General features: G+C 36.5%; 1 protein-coding gene across 1 annotated transcript in view; it reads right to left on the reverse strand.

Moving 5' to 3' along the window:
- Positions 1-21,447, reverse strand: part of LOC150108712 (mitochondrial mRNA pseudouridine synthase RPUSD3-like) — a 216,560-nt gene that overhangs the window by 121,837 nt on the left and 73,276 nt on the right. The gene's annotated exons all lie outside the window — the stretch shown is intronic.

Genomic DNA, 21,447 nt, shown 5'->3' on the forward strand with positions numbered 1-21,447 from the left:
AGCTGAGGAATTAGATAAGTACCAGATCGACATCACAGGGGTGACTGAAACAAAAAAAGACAAAAACTGGTAAAAAGAAGGAGTAGCCACAGTAGTCAACACTAAATACGAGGCTAATCTTCTTGAATGGCAGACAGTCTCAAGTAGAGTGATGTGGGCAAATACCAGAATGGGGAATTTGACAATGAGACTTATTTGTGCCTATGGTCCCACAGAAGGTTCTACTAAGGTAGAAGTGGTGGAATTTTTTGACACTTTAGAGAAAGCAACTGACACAATGATAAAGGAAAAGTTGGTCCTTGTTGGGGATATAAATACCAGAGTAGAAAATGATTGTTAGACATACAAAAATATTTTTTGAAAATTTGGAGAAAAGAGCAAAGTTAATAATAATGGCAAATACCTGATGGATTTCTGCTCAGGACATGGACTGGTTATTACTAATACCATGTTCCAACATAAAAATGTGCACAAATTCACATGGAGAGAAGAAGCATGGAATAAGAAAAGTCTCATTGACTATGTTATTGTTGATAGTGATGTTTTCTCTCTGGTGCAGGACACCAGAGTGTACAGAGGATTTGAAATTGGAAGTGATCACTATTTAGTCTTGAGCAGGATAAAATTGAATTTCATATTGAAAAGAATAACATGTAAGAAAGTTTTAAAACGAATAAAAGTTGAGCAGCTCTGAGATGTGAACTGTAGACTAAAATACACAAAGATTACTGAAGAAAAATGAAAGAGTTTGAGAACAGGAACCAAACCTTGGAGATTCAGTGACGAGCTTTAAAGAAAATCCTGACTGATGCAGCAAAGAGAGGCAAGTGGTGAGATTGTCTGCAAGGATAGAAAAATCAGAACCCTTACTGGTGGATACATGAAGTTAAAGATTCAGTGAAGGAAAAGAAGAAAGCATATCAAAAGTCCCTGGCAAATAAGTCAGCTTGTGCTCTTAGAGAATACAGAGACAAATGTAAGAAAGCTAAACAATGTGTAAAACTAGCTAAACAAAAGTCATGGGAGGACTTTGGCAACAACATAGAAAATAAATATCAAGAAGGTGGCAAGATATTCTGGAGGTTGTTGAAGAAGCTTAGAAATGGAGGAAAGAGTACTGTAACAGGAATTAGAGATGATAAAAGTGACATGAAAACGGGAGAAAAAGATATCCTTGAAGTATGGAGTAATTACTTCGAAAAATTGCTAAATGACACAAGCAATGATAACACAGCGTAAAAAACACTCAACAGGCATACAATCAGGAATACATATCCATACTTGAAGTAGAAAAAGTCATGAAAGGTTTGAAATGTGGAAAGGCAGCAGGAGTAGATGATATTCAACCAGAAATGCTGAAGTATGGTGGTATAAAAGTCTTACAGTAGCTGCACTGCATAGTTCAGAAGGCCTGGACAGAAGGACGAATTTCCGATGATTGGAGTAGAGCTCTCATAGTACCCATCTGTAAAAAAGGGAAATTAAACTGAATATGAGAATTACAGAGGTATTTCTCTACTGAGTGTTTCTTGTAAGATTTATGCAAGTATACTTCAGAAATGGTTGAGAAGAATTGTTGAAGAAAAGCTTGGTGAAGAACAAGCTGGATTCATGCCAAATAGAAGCTGTCAGGATCAGATCTTCACTTTACGAAAAATAGTTGAAAAATCATGGGAATATAACAAAGATCTGTATTTAAGTTGTGTCGATCTGGAAAAGGCATATGATAAGATGCCAAGAGAGAAACTATTCAATATGCTACAGTTATATGGTGTCAATGGGGCATTATATCAAGCAATACTTAGTCTTTATTTGAATTGTAAGTCAGCAGTTAGAATTGAAGAAAGTATAGGAAGATGGTTTAATGTTAAATCTGGTCTGAGACAAGGATGCACATTATCTCCTCTGTTATTCATTATCTATATGGATCACATTATGGATGACATTAACAAAATTGGAGATGTTAATGTCAGTTCTTTGCTTTATGCAGACAATGTTATACTTCTAAATAAATCTGCTACAAGTCTGCAAGATTCCCTGACTAAACTGAATAACTGTTGTAATAGATATGGTATGAAGGTCAACAATAAAAAGACAAAGACAATGAAAATAGGCAGAAGCATTGAAAATATCAACTGCATTGTGAATGGAGAATCTATAGAACAAGTAACACATTTTAACTCTTAGGCATGCTTTTTAGTGAAGATGGCAAATTAAATACTGAAATAGACAGAGCTTATAAGTATTTTACCAGAACAAGTTACCATAAGTTGTTTTAACCTTATTAAATAAATTGAAGCTAATCTTTTTTGTGAAGAACCACTGCCTTTACCATACAGATCTGATGCGCAGACTATTTGCACCAGTTCGCAAACGTTGCCGAATATTGTCTAATAGAAAGTTTTCTGAAAAACGTATCTACTGCATAAAAAGAAACCCAAGTGTACCTCTGTAATTCTCACATTCAATTTTATTTCCCTTTTTTGTATGTGGGTACTATGAGAGCTATACATCTTCCTATTACATCCCAAATATGACCTGACGAGTGTGCTGGCCACTGATTTTATTAATATCCTCAGTTTCCAGAAGTATCTTCTATGCTCATGTACAATGTGGTGTGGCACTGTCATCCATAAAAATGAAATCTTCACCTGTAGCCAGTGGTGTATTTAGGTATTTCCTGCTCCCTAGGCCTGCAGAAAGTGCCACCCCTCATGACCTGACTATGGGCAGGTCATGATCCCAACCTCCATTGAATGAAGTTGCTGTAGAATCCCACTTGCTTCACATTGCATAACTTTCTTCTGGGTGGTGTCATTTTCAATTTCAGAAAAAGTGGAAATTATTTCTGTCCATCCCTCACGAAGACTCTGACAGGCATCATCATGAGCTAACCAACAAGTAGGCAAAGGACGTTTGATTACTTTTGCAGAGGTTTCCAGGTACTTTCTTAGAACACTCCACCAATGTGTTGAATATGTGAAAAATACGTACAGTTTCTGAAGGACTTAAAAAAATGCGGAAGAGTACGGACAGGATTCAGCAGCACAAGTACCAATTAGAGACGGAGAATGTCCAGTGCACGGTGTGAATTCTACCAATGGATTTATTTCAAGAATTCTTGTTCGCAGTTCAGTGTACTTGCCTGACATGTTACTAGCATTATCATATACCTGCCCTCTGCAATTTGCTACATCAATTCCAAGCTCGTTTAGTGAAGTCAAAACAGCCTCTTGTAACTCTTCAGATTTGTGACTTACCTCAGGAATGAAACGCAAGAAACGCTCCACAGGAGTTCCATGTTCTTTCACATATCGCACGATGAAGGACAGCTGATCAACATGAGACAAGTCTGGTGCTGAGTCTACACTTATGGAATAGTATAATAAATTTAGTTTAATCCTTTATCCAAGTATGAGCAAACAAAGTTTGCGCCTGAAAGTATCTTCAGGACTGGTCCCACTGAAGAGACCTCAATAAAGGTCAAAACTAGTCTGGGTAGTGGCCCTCCCCTTAATGCATAACATTATACATATCCGCAAGGAGATGTGTTTTGCATTATGGGAGATACTGAGATAGGAGTGATGTTAGCTTGCTCTAACTTAGCAACGAGTTGCCCGGTGTTGTACTATCTTACCCCAGTCCTGAAGATACTTTCAGGCACAAACTTTCTTTGCTCACACTTGGATAAAGGATTAAACTAAATTTATTATAGTCTAAACAAGTGAAAAATAAACTTTCAACATTATGGAACAGTACTTAGCTAGTTTAAGTTCTTCCACAATAAATTTGATTACTCTCTCGCCCATTATTTTAATAAATTCCTCATATGTGGCAAAGGAAAGATAGGAAATGAAAGCGTTTCCTTTTTTCCCGCTTTTTTGCAATGTGCTCAGCAAGAAATAGATCAAATACACTAATCCCTATTGCCTTTGTGTCAAGTTACTGACAAAAATACAGTAGCTTTCCGTTCACATGTCTCGGTCTGTATAGTTATGCAGAATCTGATGACATGCCAATATGATTGCAGACTAAACTTACAATGAGGAAAAGAAATATATTTCTCTAACTGTGAGTAGATGCTGCATTCAAGAAGCATGTTATAATTACAAAAATGAGAGCCTGGAAATTTCCGCCACCCTTTAAAATTTGCCACTCTAGGCCCAGGCCTATACGTAAATATGCCACTGCCTGTAGCACCATGGAACAATTGAACATGATGTTGAAGAACTTTGTTGCAATATTATTCACCAGTCATAATACCTTTTTTTAGCACTCGTAACTCTGTGCATCCATAAGCATAATATCTCCCCACACCATGATCCCAGCACTTCAGTATATATCTCTTTCAAGAACATCTTTGCGATGGTAAGCAGTACTACTTTCAAGCCAGATCGAGTGTCATCTAGAATAGGAGGAAAGCCTAAAATTACTCCCATGTGTAAAGAGTACATTAGCCCATTGGTGTCTTGTCCAATTTTTATGGATACTGCACTACTGAAAGCATGCTCTAGGGTAAGCTGTGGATAAAAGAATGCAGACTACAGGCCTTAGAGTAAATAGGCCTACTTGTCGCAGACATGTTGCTATAGTTTGTCGAGATATCTACACACCTGTACTTGATTTGAGCTATATTGTAAGCTGCCGTACCATGGTGAGTCGACTATGTTTTGCTGTTTTTTAACCAAAATGTCTTCATGTTTTGTGGCAGAGTGAGAGCAACAACTTCTTATCAAATGTCTAGAACACATTCCATTGGTTAAATGCTGTCTAGAGCCTGGATACAACACAATGTGGGATTCCAAACAGAGAGTTTGGAATCCCACATATCAGCAATTCTGTGGCCTTCTTCAAGCTTTCCAATAATTCTTTCCTGCATGAATAGGGCAGCCTTTTGCCTTTTATCCTGTTGAGTGCTACCATGTGACCTCTTTGTGCACGATTCAAAATTTGAATGTGGACCTGCTTTTTACTTGAAATCGTCAATTATACAAATTGCCACAAGTAGATTATTATTATTATTGTTATTCAGGCCTCCATTGAGTCAAAAGACTCATCGTGGGAGGTCCTTCCTAAGAAACACACAGTCTATCAAGACTCATCGAGGGGAGGTCTCCCCCTAAGAAACACAAAGTCTACCATACCACCCCTTAAACTCATTGACCGTTCTCGCTCTCACCACTCCATCAATCAATGCATTCCATGGTTCAACCACCCTCCATGAAAATAAACCACTCCTCATCCTCTTGCTCACAGTTTTCTTTCGTAACTTCCAGGGACGGCCTCTTGTCATCACTCCTTCTCGCTGTTCAACTAAACAAAAGAACTCCCCAGTGTCAACCCTGTAACCACCTCTCCTTCTTTTATCCACCAAACTCTGCAGTTCACATTCCCTCAGCCGATCCTCATAACTCATTGTACAGTCCTAAAACCATCTTTGTTGTCTGCCTTTGTACCCTTTCCACAGTTAATTTATCCCCTTCAAATCCTGGGGACCAAATCTGAGAACAATAGTCTAAGCGTGGTCTGATCAGGGTCTTATACAATGGAATGATAACTGTTTTATCTCTGCAGGTCAGCATCCTTCTCATTATTGAAGCAATCATCTGTGTCACCTTCACCACCTTTGCAATATGTCCCCTAAATTTCAGGTTTCTATCAATCATCAACCCCAGATCTCGTTTCCCCTACTTCCTCCAGTATAACTCCTACCACAGAGTATGCAGTGTCCCATCGATGTTTCCCAAACCTCAAGACCTTACATTTTGCTGCATTAAACCGACACCCCCATTCATTTTCCCACATATCTAGCTTATTCAAATCCTCTTGCAAGGCTACCGCATCTGCACTATTACTAATAATCCTTCCCAGCTTCGCATCATCCACAATCAACTGAATATCCCCTTGCAATCCACTGACAATGTCATTGATATAAAGGTTAAACAATATAGGTCCCAGCACTGAGCCCTGTGGGATCTCAACTTGTAACCCTCTGCTTCCTTGAAACTGCCCCACAATACACAACTCTCTGATACCTATCGGACAGCCAATCCTGAATCCAGTTGACCAATCTGACATCCAGATCCATGTGCTGCAACTGAAATATCAGCTTATCATGTGGCACCCTGTCAAATGCCTTCGCTAAGTCTAAGAAAATGGCAGTATATGTCTTTCCCTCATCTAATGCTCTTGTAACTTTATCATAAAAGGCTAGCATATTGCTAAAACAAGAGCACCCCTTCACAAGTCCATGCTGACAACATTACCCTCATCTGCCCAATGCTGTATACGGTCCTTCACTACTTTCTCCAAGATCTTACTAACTACTGATGACACACAAACTGGCTTATAATTAGACACTTGCAGTCTGCTACCGCCCTTATGCAATGGCACTACCTTACCTTCCTTCCATTCCATGGGCACTTTTCCCGCAGCCAGACTTTAATTGAAAAGCCAGGTCAAAGGTACTGTCAATTCCCTAGCACAATCTCTCAGAACTCGTGAAATACCATCCAATCCCACAGCTTTACTGACATTCAGATTTATCTGAATTTGTAGTCGTAATCTTCAGAAATAGTGTGCATTGGACACCAGTGGATTTCCTTATTATCCAAATGGTCAGTTTATTATAGAAAGTAAGTAAATTGACAAAACTCTCACAAAGCTGTGTTACACTCATAGTGTCATATTTCTATCCATCCATTTCCCCTAAATTCTTCCTTTAACTAACTTTTCCAAACCACTCTGAAGAAACTGATTAGTCTATAATTTGCCACCTCAGTCTTAAGAACAAGCCATTTTATTTTATTTTATTTTATTTTATTTAAGGAAGCTATACTGCACTTTTTGTCACTCCAGGCAACCAACTTTATCTGGAAGTAATCACCCCAGTAGTTAACTGGATAAATTCCATTTGCTTTATTCCAATTCTTCCTTTTCTTCTTTCAATCTACCTCATAAATGAAGTCTCTTATACTAATTATCTGCCTGGTGTTCATTGAACTAATTTGCCAAAATGTCATCCATATCTCCATCATTTAGCTTACAGCTGCAACTGACTTTTTTTTTTTTTTTTGTGCCTCTGGCTTTTTTTCTCATACCAGATAGCCTGAAGTATGCTGCCTCCCTCAACTCTGCCTTCATACATAACACACCTACTTCTGCTGGGTTGTGATTTGAGTTATCAAGGACAATATCTCTTCTCTGTTCTGATCTTCCTATCCTCCCTGAAAATACACTATTGCTTACATTATATCTTATTATTTCCTCCTATATCAACTAAGTATTGTAATGCCTATTGTTTTTTTGTTTGTTTTTTTTGGTCAAGTTAAACTAACCAATGTCAAAAATTTCTTGCCTTTGTTCCTGATACTTCAGTGATTAATATACATGAATTGCAACATCACCTTGAATCCACAGATACCCCTTATATTTTTATTTGACTGTCCCATGTATGTGCATCGACTGGATGTATCACACACTCACTGTATTTTGCCATTGCAATTAACTTAGTTTCTCTGATTTTGAACACTGTTTTCTTGCTGAACAACTTTCTTCAGATGGCTAACACCAAATTCATTCCCGTGCAATCCATCAGTCATATACAAGTCCTCTTCTCCCTTAAATTTCCTCTACACAACTTAAAACTCTACACAAACTATGCAACGATTGATTTGCAAGCATGGCCCTTTCTCAATTTGCTTGTATTATACTTAGGCAGCAGACTTGCAAACTTTACTCTCTTATTTCATCCAGTAAATCTTTTCTATCCTCTCACATTCCGCATGAGGATATAATGCAATTCATACCTATCACTAATCATTCATACCTACCAAAACCATTTTGTCTCTAAGTTTCTCTATTTAGATTCTAACAGTATATAACTTGCATCTTTAATCTCTGGACCAGGAAAACAGGATTTCTTCATTTATTAATGACATGAATCACAACATGCTTTCTTACTCTTCCTCCTTTGCACTAGTTTTTTTCTTCTCTCACTATTCCTTTTTCAATGTTCTCTATTATCCCAGTTGCTTGAGGTCATACTTTGTCCCGTGAATGACTTCATATAAGTTTGCCATTTCTTCCATTCTGACCACTTAGCGGTTTTCCTCATTTTTCACCATTTCTTTTATCTTTCTTCCAATTCACAATCTCGTCATGTGCATTTAGTTCACTTTTACTCAGTCCTTCATTCTTCTCTGCATTTTCTATGAAACATTTCCACAATTTTCCCCTCAAACATTCATCCACACCACTATTTTTCATTTTAGGATTAAACATCAGTCCTAATATTTACTTATTGTAACACTTCACACACTCACAATTTATGCTTTCTATCTATAAACCTCTCATCTTTCTAATTAAAAACACTGCACACATGTTGCATCACAGATTCTTTCTCCTGAACTTGACTGTTGTTGCCATGTTGCCCCCATTGTCACCATTAGCTGCACTATAATGAACATAAAAAATCTTCAAATAATACCACTGCACACAGTCGGTTAAAACTATCTTATAAACTAAATTAACATAAATTACACAGTGCTGCTAGTTGCAAAACATTGTTTCATAACTAGCAATAAAAAAAAATATATAAAAAATTCACAACCAATATGCAATGCCCTTCTTCCATATATCCCCAACTATTACCCCATGAGAAAAAAAATAAAAGCATTTTTTTTTTAAGTCTCAAATCTGAATCTTAAAACACACAAGAATATATGAGCCCAAGTGAATATTGCAATACAAATATAGCAATGCTAGATAAGTGATTTTCAACCTTTTCCATAATACGGCACACCTAAATTAATTATTAAAATTCTGCAGCACACTAAAAATATATTCTTTTAATTTTTTTGATGATCTGGCAAAAAATAGGCATAATTTTGATTGATTTACACACACAAGAAGAGGGAAGACCAGACACTAATAAACAATATTTCTTTCAATTAATTTATTTTCATAAATCTCGCGGAACACCTGAAGACCTCTCATGGCACACTGGTTGAAAATCACTGTGCTAGATGCATCACACATAACAATGAGGAATTTTTGTAATTGGCTAGCTTAACCCAGCAAAAAATTAAAGTCATGCATTAGACTGGCTGACAGAGAAAGATACTGTTAAAAGGATGGAAGGTTAAGGATATTTTATTTTCATGGAGGACAAAGAACAGATCACTCTTATTGCAAATAGCAGAAGAAATGCAACCAGCAAAGAGAAGAGTTAAGAAAGTAGAAAAGGTTGAGGAAGACATCGGTGTTTCTGCTAAATGCCAGGAGTGCAAAAGATGTGTATGACATGCATCAGCAAATGAACTCAGGATGAGTGATCATTATGGAATATCTTCAACTACAGTACAATGGGTCAGGAGAAGAAAAGGGCATGTAAAGGAGGAAAGAAGAAAAGAAATGAAAGTTATGTAGCTGATGGATAATTAACTAACACAGCATGGCATGGAATGGAAGAGTCCCAATGTTTGAGCATGTCAGATCAAGTGACAGCATCCTTTGTCAATAACTAAGGAAACCTTGGTTTTGATTAAGGAGAGAGAGTAATCATGTAGCCTAAACTTGTGAGGTGGATAACCATGTGTAATTTTCAATTAAGAAGGGGTATATGTGGAACTACAAAGATGGTAATTGTGATAAATTAAGAAATTGCAAAGGTAGGATGTCAGCAGCCATAAGAAATGGTAAAGCATGTTTAAGGAAAGCAGTATCAGATTAATCTTCTTCTGCAGATTGCTTGAATAAATATTTGTAATATTTTCTAATTATCCAATCCAACATTAGCAGTGCTTATAATCAAGTTGTTTAATTTAAATCACAACACTAGCAGAGTGCCAAAGACGTGGAAAGAGTGTAAAATGGTTCCATTACATAAAGGAGGCTCCAAGACCAAGATAGCAAATTATAGAATGATAAGTATTTCAATAGTGGTGGTTAAGCTATTGGAAAAGTTTCTAAGGATAAAATATTTGGAATAAGTGGATAGAAATATAACATTTTGAGCGAGGAAAAGAGCATAGTTTTGTGAATGGGAGATCTTGTCTTAGTAATTTACTTACTTTCTACAATAAAGTGACAACTGACTTGAATAAGGGAAATATACTGCTAGATTTTGTACAGGCATTTCAAGTAGTATCGAATTGGGATAAATGCGAACATGGCTGCCTAGGTTTTTGGGGAGAGGATGCGCAAGTGGTGGAGATGATTCACAAACAGTTGATCAAAATGGTAAGTGGTCTATGGAATGCTTCTTATAAGGAGAGAGTGAAGTTTGTGGATCATGAAAGTTAGCTCTAGGCAGAGAAGAAGGGATATGACAGAAACATGTAAGTTCTAAAATATATTTCATGGAGTAAATGCTAAATAGAAATTTTCTAATATATAACTGCATGTTAAGAGAACTGGAGGAGAGGGGGGGACACACCTTTGGAAGTTGTGTAAGGATTTGATTATCATTTCCTTATTTTTGTTATAGGGTATCAGGACTAGATTTTTTATCTAGAGAAAGGTGAATGAGTGGAATTGCAAGAGGTGGCAATGAGTGGTTTGCTGAACAATTTTAATTAGAGGTAGTTGAATATAAGTGAATTTTCAAAATTCAAATTTTGTATACTACTACTACTTTCATTATATTCAAATTGTGTAATTTTTTTAATTCAAATTTCCAGTAGAAAAATTACACTACATGCTAATAGTGCAGCCTAAATATTTGTATAGCTCATAACCATTAGAGTAGTCCACAGCTAGCATTAACATTTGACTCAAATTAACAGATCTACAACAAAAATTAAGCCTTTCAACTTAATTGAACTGAAACAGATTCTTTGATGTCTCTGAATTATGACAAATCTATGAATATTCTGTGACCTGGTAATCTTAGTATCATTTGTATATATTTTATCCTTATCAAGATCACAAATTATGGTAAATAATCTTACTTCATTTAAGAGGCTAACCAATGTCAAGAACTACACTTGTATTTAAATGTAAAGTAAATCAAGGGTTATAAAAATAAATTTTCTTGGTTAAATACACAATCTTAACTAAATATGTAAAATCTAAATTTTTCAAATTTGATAACTTCTAAATTCCAAACTTATAAATTGAGTACAGTTATAGAGCAGTAGTAAAATACACTCCATTGTGTTCTATAATTTGAACATGGCCACTTGTTTTGAGTAATACAAACTGCAAAAGAAACAAAGTTTTACAAATTCTGTGGCTGCATATTTTGTACTTTATAAATAAATCTTCCATAATTAATATTTCTACCTTTCATAGTGAAGTAACTATATTAAAATGAAGTGAAATGAAATTTTAGTATCATGGCTTGATCATCCAACAAAGTTATCGATCTGACATGCAATCAGTAACTGATTTTCAACTTGGCCCAAAATAGTTAATTATGGCAACATCAGATCGTATTCCTAAGGTTCTTCTTCTTCAAGTGTCATCTCCTAGAAGGAGGTTGGCAACCACTCCTAAGGTTAGGAGGATAAATAAAGTGGAGATGAAATGGATGACTCATGGAATTATGCAGGAACTTCTGAGAAAGAGAATGTTACGAAGAAGATATAAAGAACACAGTACTCCTCAACAACACAAGAAGTATAAGATGCAGGCTAGGAAAGTCATGAATGTAACATGGAAGGAGAAATTGACGTTATGGAAGGAAACTGGCTGATGCTGTAAAGCAATACCTAGAGAATTCTACTTATGCCACTACTAAAAGGAATGGTGATTATGCAATACTGACGTTAGTTGCTGGAGATAAAACACAGGCCACATCTCCAGAAGATGTAATGGAAATGTTCAAGGAGTATTTTGTTAGTGTACTTTATATGAGGAAGAGAGGGTTTAGAAATACCGCTGAATAAAAATAAAGAGAATAGAAGACTGAGAGCTCAAAAATTAGAAGTGTTAAGAATTTTACACAACCTTAATGTTACTAGGGATGTAGAAATAATGCTAATACTATAAAACTATCATATCCACTTTGTGTGCAATATGAAAAATGCTAAAAAGTAAGTAATGTTCTTTCATAAAATCTGTCCCCTTTTAAAATGCATTATAACTTAAGTGTTAAAAGCAGTTTTTTCTTTTAACACACTCTAGACTATAAGAGTGTTTTTAGTTTAGTCGTTTATTTTGTACTGCAGTATTATTATGCATTATACATTTTTCCTGTCACTTTCATTCTGCTTTTTAAATAAATTATAATAACAGAATAAACTCACATAAAATGTTATTTTATTATTATGATTTTCACCTAAGTATCAAAGGCATCTTCAGTACAAAGCTAATTGAACAATAACCGACAATTCTGAAAGGCGCCACCAAGTAGCTAATATAAATAAAAAAAAAGCTCATTAAATTTTCTAACTAAATTAAATAAAAAATATGCATACAATTAAAAAAATAAAATAAAGGTGGGAACAGGGGCTGGCTGTAGGCTTAGACACAAGAGTCGCTGGCCTAGGGACACCAACACTGTAAAAAAAAAAAAAAAAAAAGAACTAGTGTTAAAGAGGACCAGAGAGTCGAAGCACTGGTGGTATGAGCAGTGCCCCTCAAAATGCTCTATACACACTTTTTTTGGAAATAACTATAAACTGCTTTTAACAATAAAGAATTTTATGATGCCTGTGTTGTCATACAATGCATTGATAAAACTGGCCTAGGGGTCCCATATACCCTCCAGCTGGCACTGGGTAGAAAAGATTAGCTGATTTAAAAAGTACTATCTCCCACAAAGGGGATAGGCGTAGACCAGTTAAATCAGGTAATCTTTCCAAACTTTATTTTATTTTTTTAATTGTGTGTGTGTGGGGGGGGGGGGGGGTGTATATATATATATATATATACATATTTTTTTTTTAATTTAATAATTTTTATTTTATTTATTTTTTTCAATAAGAAAATTTAATGATCTTTTTTAGTTATCTTACATTATCTACTTAGGTGGCACGTTTTGGAATTGTCAGTTATTGTTCATTTAGCTTTGTAATGAAGATGCCTTTGATACTTAGGCGAAAATTATACTAATAAAATAACATTTTACTTGAGTTTATTCCAGTATTATAATTTATTTAAATATGCCTACTCACAGTATTTCCTTATTGAAACACATACGGTATTCTGCTTTTCACCTTTAAGGAATCCTATTCTTGGATCTCCAAGTTTTCAGGAAGAAAGACCCTACTAGTTGTTCTAGAGATTCCATCATTTAGATGAAATCTAAAGGATAAAAACAAGAACAACTAAATTTCGTATAAGACTTTCTCTTGTCATAACCTATACACCACCATAAAAGTTTGTTTCACTAAAACCAGACCTGTGGTCAATGAACAAAACAAACTGCAATAATCAAATTTGATATACAGCATTCTCTTTTGTTGTAACTTAAAGCATCTCTAGGTACTTTTTCCCTTCCCTCTACATCAGGGATCAAACCAAATTCTTGTGAATTTCATCTAAATAAAAAGAATTTCCAAATGTAGAATTCTAGGAATTCTACATTTGGTATACAGCCTACTCTTATTAAGTACATGTTCAGATAATCAAATAATGTAAAAGAAAATCAAATAAAATGCAAGTAAAAACAATGTAACATTGTGACAACGTGGGAGATAGGGATGCAAACCTCCCACATTGTCGAAAATCCGCATATAACTTTTGATTCCCCACAAACTTAATTACTAATAGCCCACTGTTGACCGGAAGCTTTACCAATAACATAAATAGTCAATTAACACATACTTTATATGGTATGTATATATATATATATATATATATATATATATATATATATACAGGGTGTTCGGGATAAATTTGACATATTTATAATTAATTATATTTTTCCGTAAGTTACATGTATTAACACACACTTCTCTTCATTTAAAAGTTTGGACCCTTCTTCATTCATATACAAGATGTCAGAAAGGATGGATAGCTGGAACCCACCTGAATCATGGAAGAGAATAACTTGTATCATGATGATTCGTGCCCGCCATCAAAATAAGGATATTACGACTGCTGCCCAATGCTCCCTGAATACAGTAAAAACAATCAGGCATGAACTAGAGACTTGCAATGGTGACTACGAGGATGTAGCAAGAAGAAAGATCCCTAGCAGACGATCTGATTGCGTTCGTACAGCAGAATTCCTCGCAAATCTGCAGGAACAGGTGTTGAAGAACCCTGGCATTGGAATTCGGGCTTTGTTCGTGGAGTTGCTAACTGTAGTCAAGCCCTGGATAACAAGGGTAGCCAATGGTAGGCCGTATGTATGGCAGCAGGATTCGGCCCCTTGCCACACCTCTGGGAAAAGTCAAAAATGGTTGTCTGAAAATTTCTACGACTTCACCAGTCCAAATGTTTGGCCTCCAAACTCCCCAGACCTTAACCCCATGGATTATTTTGTATGGGGCGCAGTTGAAAAAGACACCAATCGCACTTCCAGTAATACAAAAGCCCAGTTAATGGATAAAATTAAAACAGTTTTTGCGGCCCTTCCCAGGGAGACTGTAGCATCAGCTTGTTCGAGGTTCCGAAGCAGAATTGAAGCTGTGATCGATGCTAATGGTGGTTATTTTGAGTAAATCTTGTTGATAGTATTGTAATTAACTCTGCCTGTAATGTTTTTTTGTCAATTCATTAAATTTAATAGATACAAAGAAGATTTTCTTTTTCCTTACGAAACTGTCAAATTTATCCCGAACACCCTGTATATATATATATATATATATACTATATCCTTACAATAAAGTAAGCTAGAGAAAATAAAATGTTATTAAAGAAAATCATAAGGAAGTGAAAATTCATTTACAGTACTACTGTACTGTATTTATGAATACATACCATAAATTTATATCGTCTATTTACAAGATGAATTGTATGTCTGTCAGAATCTACATGAATACTGTCTTATATGATACAAAAAAGTGTAGATGTCATTACACATTACTAAAACTAGACATATGAGCCTCCATAGCTCAGTCGGTATAGATGAAGCCCTTTGGTCAGAAAGACCTGGGTTCATTTCTTGTCCATGACATGAGGAACCTTTATCTGGTATCTTTCGACTAAAGGCGAGTTAACCAATCTCATAAAGAGGTGGAGGGTTTTTCTCCCAGTAACTCAGATTTTTCATCCCTCAAAACAGACAAACTGGTCCTGTGAATACACAACTACAGTCATAAATGTGCGTGTTGCCAAGGTATGATAGTGACGAGCTGAATAACATAATAGCTAGAATGTGTCAGATGAGAGGATTGGAATATGTGGACGTTGGAGGGCGTTTGAGGACAGAGAGGAATTGCATGCGAGAGACCACCTGCATTTGAATGAGGAAGGACGTAAGCATCTGGAGAGATTGCTGTTTGGAACAAGTGGGTGTGTCCCAGGGTGGATGGTAGCAGGGGTAGTTTCTTGTGTGAATGGGTACTTGGGAGAAGGGGGGGGGGGGTGATATCAGGAAATGCTGAGCCCAGTGAAGTCTAGAGGGGATAATGCTGGGTATAGAAACAGTGGCATTTTTATGCTTTATACTAATGCCAGGAGTATCCAGAATAAAGGAGAGGAATTGGTGCACACCGATAGCATCAGCCTGGCCAAAGATTATTGGGATCACTGAGACGTAGTTGACAGAAGAAGATATAATAACAGGAATAAAAGTAGCAGGGTACGGTATTTTTCGGCAAGATAGGAAGGAAAAGCGTGGTGGTGGAGTACTGCTTATGATAAGTGACGACTTATGTCCTCTAAGAGTGGAGGCTTTGGAAGTTAGTGACACTAATGATTTTGAAAGCATATGGTGTGAGGTAGAGGTGGACAAGACAGGATATTTAGTGGGAGTGTTGCTATAGACCAAGGAGCACAGAGGGTGGGGACCAGGAAATGTTTAGACAGTTGAGCTTGGGAAGTGCAAGAAGAATGAGTGTTATGGGAGATTTTAACTACAGCAATATAAATTGGGGAGACAAAGATGCATGTAGCAATAAGGGAATGGAATTTCTAGAATTCTTGAGGGACAAATGTCTTAGGCAACATGTAATAGAGGGAACAAGAGGTTCAAGTGTTTTGGATTTGGTCATAGCATCAGAAGAGTTGATAATAACCGAGATGACATCTCTCCCACCAGATGGAGAGAGAGTGACCATGTGGTTTTGACTTGGAAGATGAATAGACATGCAGGAGTATCAAAGAGACAGGAACGTATGTGGAATTACAAGGCAGGTGAATATAACAGTCTTAGATGTCAACTTGGGGAAATTTCATGGAGGGAGGAACTGGAAGGACGGGATATCATTAGTGCATGGGAAATTGTGAAGGAATATTTGTTAGCAGCAATAGTAAACTGTATTCCACAAATGAAGAAGAGGACACAATTTGGTGTCAAGTGGATGACAAACAATATTAAACAGGAACTGCATTCGAAAAAGAGGCTATGGAAGAGATACAAGGAGACAGATGAAGAGCAGATGCATGGAGAATATAGGATACAGGTCAGGAGAGTGACTAGTAAGTAAGGAAGGTGAAACTGGAATATGAGAAGGCATTGGTCCTAAGATGCAAAGAAAATCCTAGGGAATTTTTTAGCTATGTGGCCAGTGGGAGGAGGAATGATTGTGGAAGAATGATACTGTGGGATAAAAATGGGAATAGAGTGACTGATGCAGAGGGCATAGTGGAACTGTTCAATGAACACTTCATTGGAGTATATCATCCTGGAGGAGTAAATATTAATACTAGAGCGGGATAAGGAAGGTTCAAGGTTCAGAAGTGCAGGAGGAGAGTATGTTTGAAATACTGAATACTCTGGATGTCAGTAAAGCTTTGGGACTGGATGGTATTTCACCACACGTTTTGAGAGAATGTGCTAAAGAACTGATCAAAGAGCCAGGTCAAAGTTTCTTTGACCTGGCTTTTCAATGAAAGTCTGGCTAAGGGAAAGGTACTCAGGGAATGGAAGGAAGATAAGATAGTGCCATTGCATAAGGGCAGAAGCAGACTGGAAGTGTCTAATTATAGGCCAGTTTGTGTGGCATCAGTAGTTGTTAATATCTTGCAGAAATTAGTGAGGGACCGTATACAGCATTGGGCAGATGAGGGTAATGTTGTCTGTGAGAGTCAACATGGATTTGTGAAAGGGCGCTCTTGTTTTAGTAATATGCTAGTCTTTTATAATAAAGTTACAAGAGCAGTAGATAAGGGGGGAAAGGCATATACTACAATTTTCTTGGATTTAGCAAAGGCATTTGACAGGGTACCACATGATAAGCTGATATTTAAGTTGCAGCACATGGCTTTGGATGTCAGATTGGTCAACTGGATTCAGGATTGGCTGTCCAATAGGTATCAGAGAGTTGTGTATATTGGGACAGTTTCAAGGAAGCAGAGGGTTACAAGTTGGGTCCCACAGGGCTCAGTACTGGGACCTATATTGTTTAACCTTCATATCAATGACACTGTCAGTGGATTGCAGGGGGATATGCAGTTGTTTGTGGATGATGTGAAGCTGGGAAGGGTTATTAGTAATAGTGCAGATGTGGAAGCACTGCAAGAGGATTTCAATAAGCTAGACAGTTGGGCAAATGAATGGGGATTGTCGGTATAATGCAGCAAAATGTAAGGTCTTGAGGTTTGGGACACATCGATGGGACGCTGCATACTCTATTGAAGGAGCTATACTAGAGGAAGTAGAGAAGACAAGAGATCCAGGGCTGATGATTGATTGAAACCTGAAATTAAGGGGACATATTGCAAAGGTGGTGAAGGTAACACAGAGGATTGCTGCAATGGCGAGAAGGACACTGACCTGCAGAGATAAAACAGTTATCATTCAGTTGTATAAAAACCTGATCAGACCACACTTGGACTACTGTTCTCAGATTTGAAGGGGATAAATTAACTCTAGAAAGGGTACAAAGGCAGATAACAAAGATGGTTTCAGGACCGTACAATGTTAGTTATGAGGATCGGCTGAGGGAATGTGGACTGCAGAGTTTGGTGGATAGAAGAAGCAGAGGTGATATGATTGAGACTTTTAAACTGTTGAGAGGTGGTTACAGGGTTGTTCCCTGTAATTCCACTGGGGAGTTCTTTTGCTTGGTTGATCAGCGGAAAGGAGTGATGACAAGGGGCCATCCCTGGAAGTTACAAAAGGAAACTATGAGCAAGAGGGTGAGAAGTGGTTTCTTTGCATGGAGGGTGGTTGAACCATGGAATGCATTGCCTGATAGAGAAGTGAGAGCAAGAACGGTCAATGAGTTTAAGGAGTGGTATGATAGAATTTGTGTTTCCTAGGAAGGACTCCCCACGATGAGTCTTTTGACTTCATGTGGAGGCCTAAATAATAATAATATTATTATTATTAATAGTAGGAAGAATGTGGATTTGTAAACATTAATGGTGTTAGACTCAATGAGCAACCAGAGTAGTGAAAACTTCAAATATCTGGGATGTCTTCTTTCTAGTGATGGAAGTTTAAAACAGAAAATAATGAGGAGGATTTCACTAGGTCAAACTATTTTTAAAGTATAAGGAGGCTACTTTGGGAGAGTGAGGTCCTACTTAAGTGCAAGCTTTTCATTAACAAAAGTTACTTTTTGTCCATTTTGACTTAAGCAGCAGAGAACATGGAGACTAACAAAAAGAGATATGATTAGAATGCAAGCAAATGAAATGAAAGTTTTAAGGACAACACTGATAAAAACAAGGAAAGACAGAATAAGAAATGTGGACATTAGGAATAGTTTAGGGCTAAAAATTGTCAAAGAATTATTTATAACTCTTGCTTGAAATGGTTTGGACATTCATTGAGAATGAACTTAGAAAAAATACCAAGAAGAATGTATGGAATGAAATTTGAGAGAAAGAGACCAAGAAGAAAATCACAGAAAAGATGGAGAGACCAGATAAAACAAAAAAGAAATCTAGATCAGAGAAAAGCTGAACTGGCACAGTGTTCATGAAAGAAGAACTTCGGAGGATAGTAAGAAATGGAGAGATTTGATCTGCCTAACCTGAGTTTCTATCAGAATAGTTGTTACTAAAGAAGAAGGTAATATTAATTAACTGCATCAATGCAACTAGATTATGGTCTTCTTATGGGTCGCTTGTTTACTTACTACTTACTTACTGTCCTCTTCCATCGGGGACGGGTTGAGTCTTCCACGTTTCCACAACAACCTCCAGGAGTCTCAATTTCTTGCGTGGCTGGTTGGCTGTCTATATGTTTGTAATCCAGGGTTGACCTTTAGTGTTGTTATCCATATAGTTCTTGGTCTTCTTTTTTTTATTTTTTCTTTTATTCTTGCATACAGAGCAAGGTTGGGTAGCCTTTTTAACGACATTCTCTCAACATATCTGTACTGCTGAAATTGTCTTCTTTTGATCTTTTCGATTAATGGGTCTGTATATTTCAGATCAGTGTTTCTCAACCTGTGGTCTGCGACAATGGGACAGGTGGTCCGCAGACAGACTTAAATTAATTAAATAAATATATTTTTTTAATTATCCAAACAAAAAAATTAAAATTGATTAAGTAAAAATTATTGAAATCAAATGGAGATTTAAAAAAACCAACAAATATTGTGAGAATGTTCAAAGGTGGAAGCAATAAAACTATATCGTTGTTCACTTCACCCCACTTTTATTATTCATCATTCTGCCACTACTCTGCTGCTACAAATTTAGCAGCAGAATGACGAATAATGAAAGAGGGGTGAAGTGAACAATAATATAGTTTTATTGCTTCTGTCTGCATTTGACGTTTTGTCAGATTTGAAGTGAACACGTGTTATCCACATTTCAACCAATTGCTTGTTGTTTATTGATTATTACTGAAGGTTTCCCTCCTTCAACCAAGGCTCAGTATATCTTCAGAAGTGCTAAGTGATACTTGGAAAAGTGTGTCCTGAGTTAACCCCAGTATTTATATATTTATATATTTTTCGGAAACGTTTTTTAATAATGGAAGAGTGGCTTAGAACTAGGACTTGAAAAAGAAGAACAAATGAAACAGGTGATGCTAACCCTAATTGTGATACATGTGGTGTTGTAATGACGAGTAAATCTGATACTATTAAAGTAGAAGAAACAAGCAGTTCAAAGAAAAACTACAACAGGAAATATAACAGTTCATATATAAGAGATAGGAAACATCCTATCTCTTAAGTTTTTTTGGAATTCGAGTTTACTTGGTGTGGAGATGAAAGTGAACAGAAATCTCAGTGTTTTGTGTTGTGAAGTGTTGTTGAACGAGTGCATGAAACCTGCGAAACTCTGATGACATTTAGAAATTAAACATTATGATGTGAAAAATAAGCCAAATGAATTTTTTCAGCGATGCTTAGAGACATTAAATCATGGGAAAGATATAGTTTCGGCCATGGGTTCCATTAATAGCAAGGCACTGGAAGCATCCTATCTCTTAAGTTTGCGCATAGTGAAAAAGGGAAACCTCATTCTATCGGGGAAAATTTGCTACTTCCAGCTATAAAAGATGTGGTAAAAACTATATTTGACAACAAGCTACTAAAAGATGTTGATTTGATTCCTCTTTCAAATGACACTGTCGGTCGCAGAATTAATGTATGGAAGGTGATGTGGAATCTCAGTTAATCAAAAGAGTTAAGAAAACCCTTATTATGCATTACAAATAGACAAGACTACTGATGTTACAAATGATGCTTAGTTAATATGCTACGTAAGATATGCACATGATAACAACATTCATGATTATATTCAGTTTTGTAGAACTTTGCCATCCTGAACAACTGGAGAAGAAATATTTCACACTCTTAATAATTACATAATACACAAATGGGAAAAATGCATAGGCTTCTGTTCGGATGGAGCTCGCACTCTTACAGGCAGGCATAATAGGGTTGTTTCTATGGTCAAGGAAGTAGCTCCGGATATGAATTGGGTACATTGTTTCATACATTGGGAAGCATTAGCCTCCAAAGGAATGCCACCAGAATTTAAAACTGTGCTATACGCTGTAAAGCTAGTTAATTTTACTAAAGCTCGACCATTAAATAACAGGTTATTTTCAATACTCTGCGATGAAATGGGCAGTGAATATATACAATTTTTGCTTCATTCTGAAATTCGTACTAACAAGGTTATTTCAATTAAGTCACGAAGTTTTATTATTTGTAAATGAACGTAATTCTGATTTTGCATCACTCCATGTTGACGAAGCATGGTTATCAACACTATCCTAGCTTTCAAACATTTTTATCGAAATTAAATGAACTAAATCTCTCCCTCCAGGGAAATTCTTTAACTGTTCTTGATGCCTACAACAAAATAAAGGCATTCGAGAAAAAACTGGTTTTTATGGATTAATTATGTAAAAGACAGACAATTTGCACCTTTTCCAACATTGGAATCCTTTTTAGTGGAAAGTTATATATTTTTGTT

Source organism: Typopeltis vanoorti, chromosome 3 (genome assembly GCF_054136105.1).
Source record: "Typopeltis vanoorti isolate ZY-2024b chromosome 3, IOZ_Tvanoo_1.0, whole genome shotgun sequence".
Taxonomy (NCBI): domain Eukaryota; kingdom Metazoa; phylum Arthropoda; class Arachnida; order Uropygi; family Thelyphonidae; genus Typopeltis; species Typopeltis vanoorti.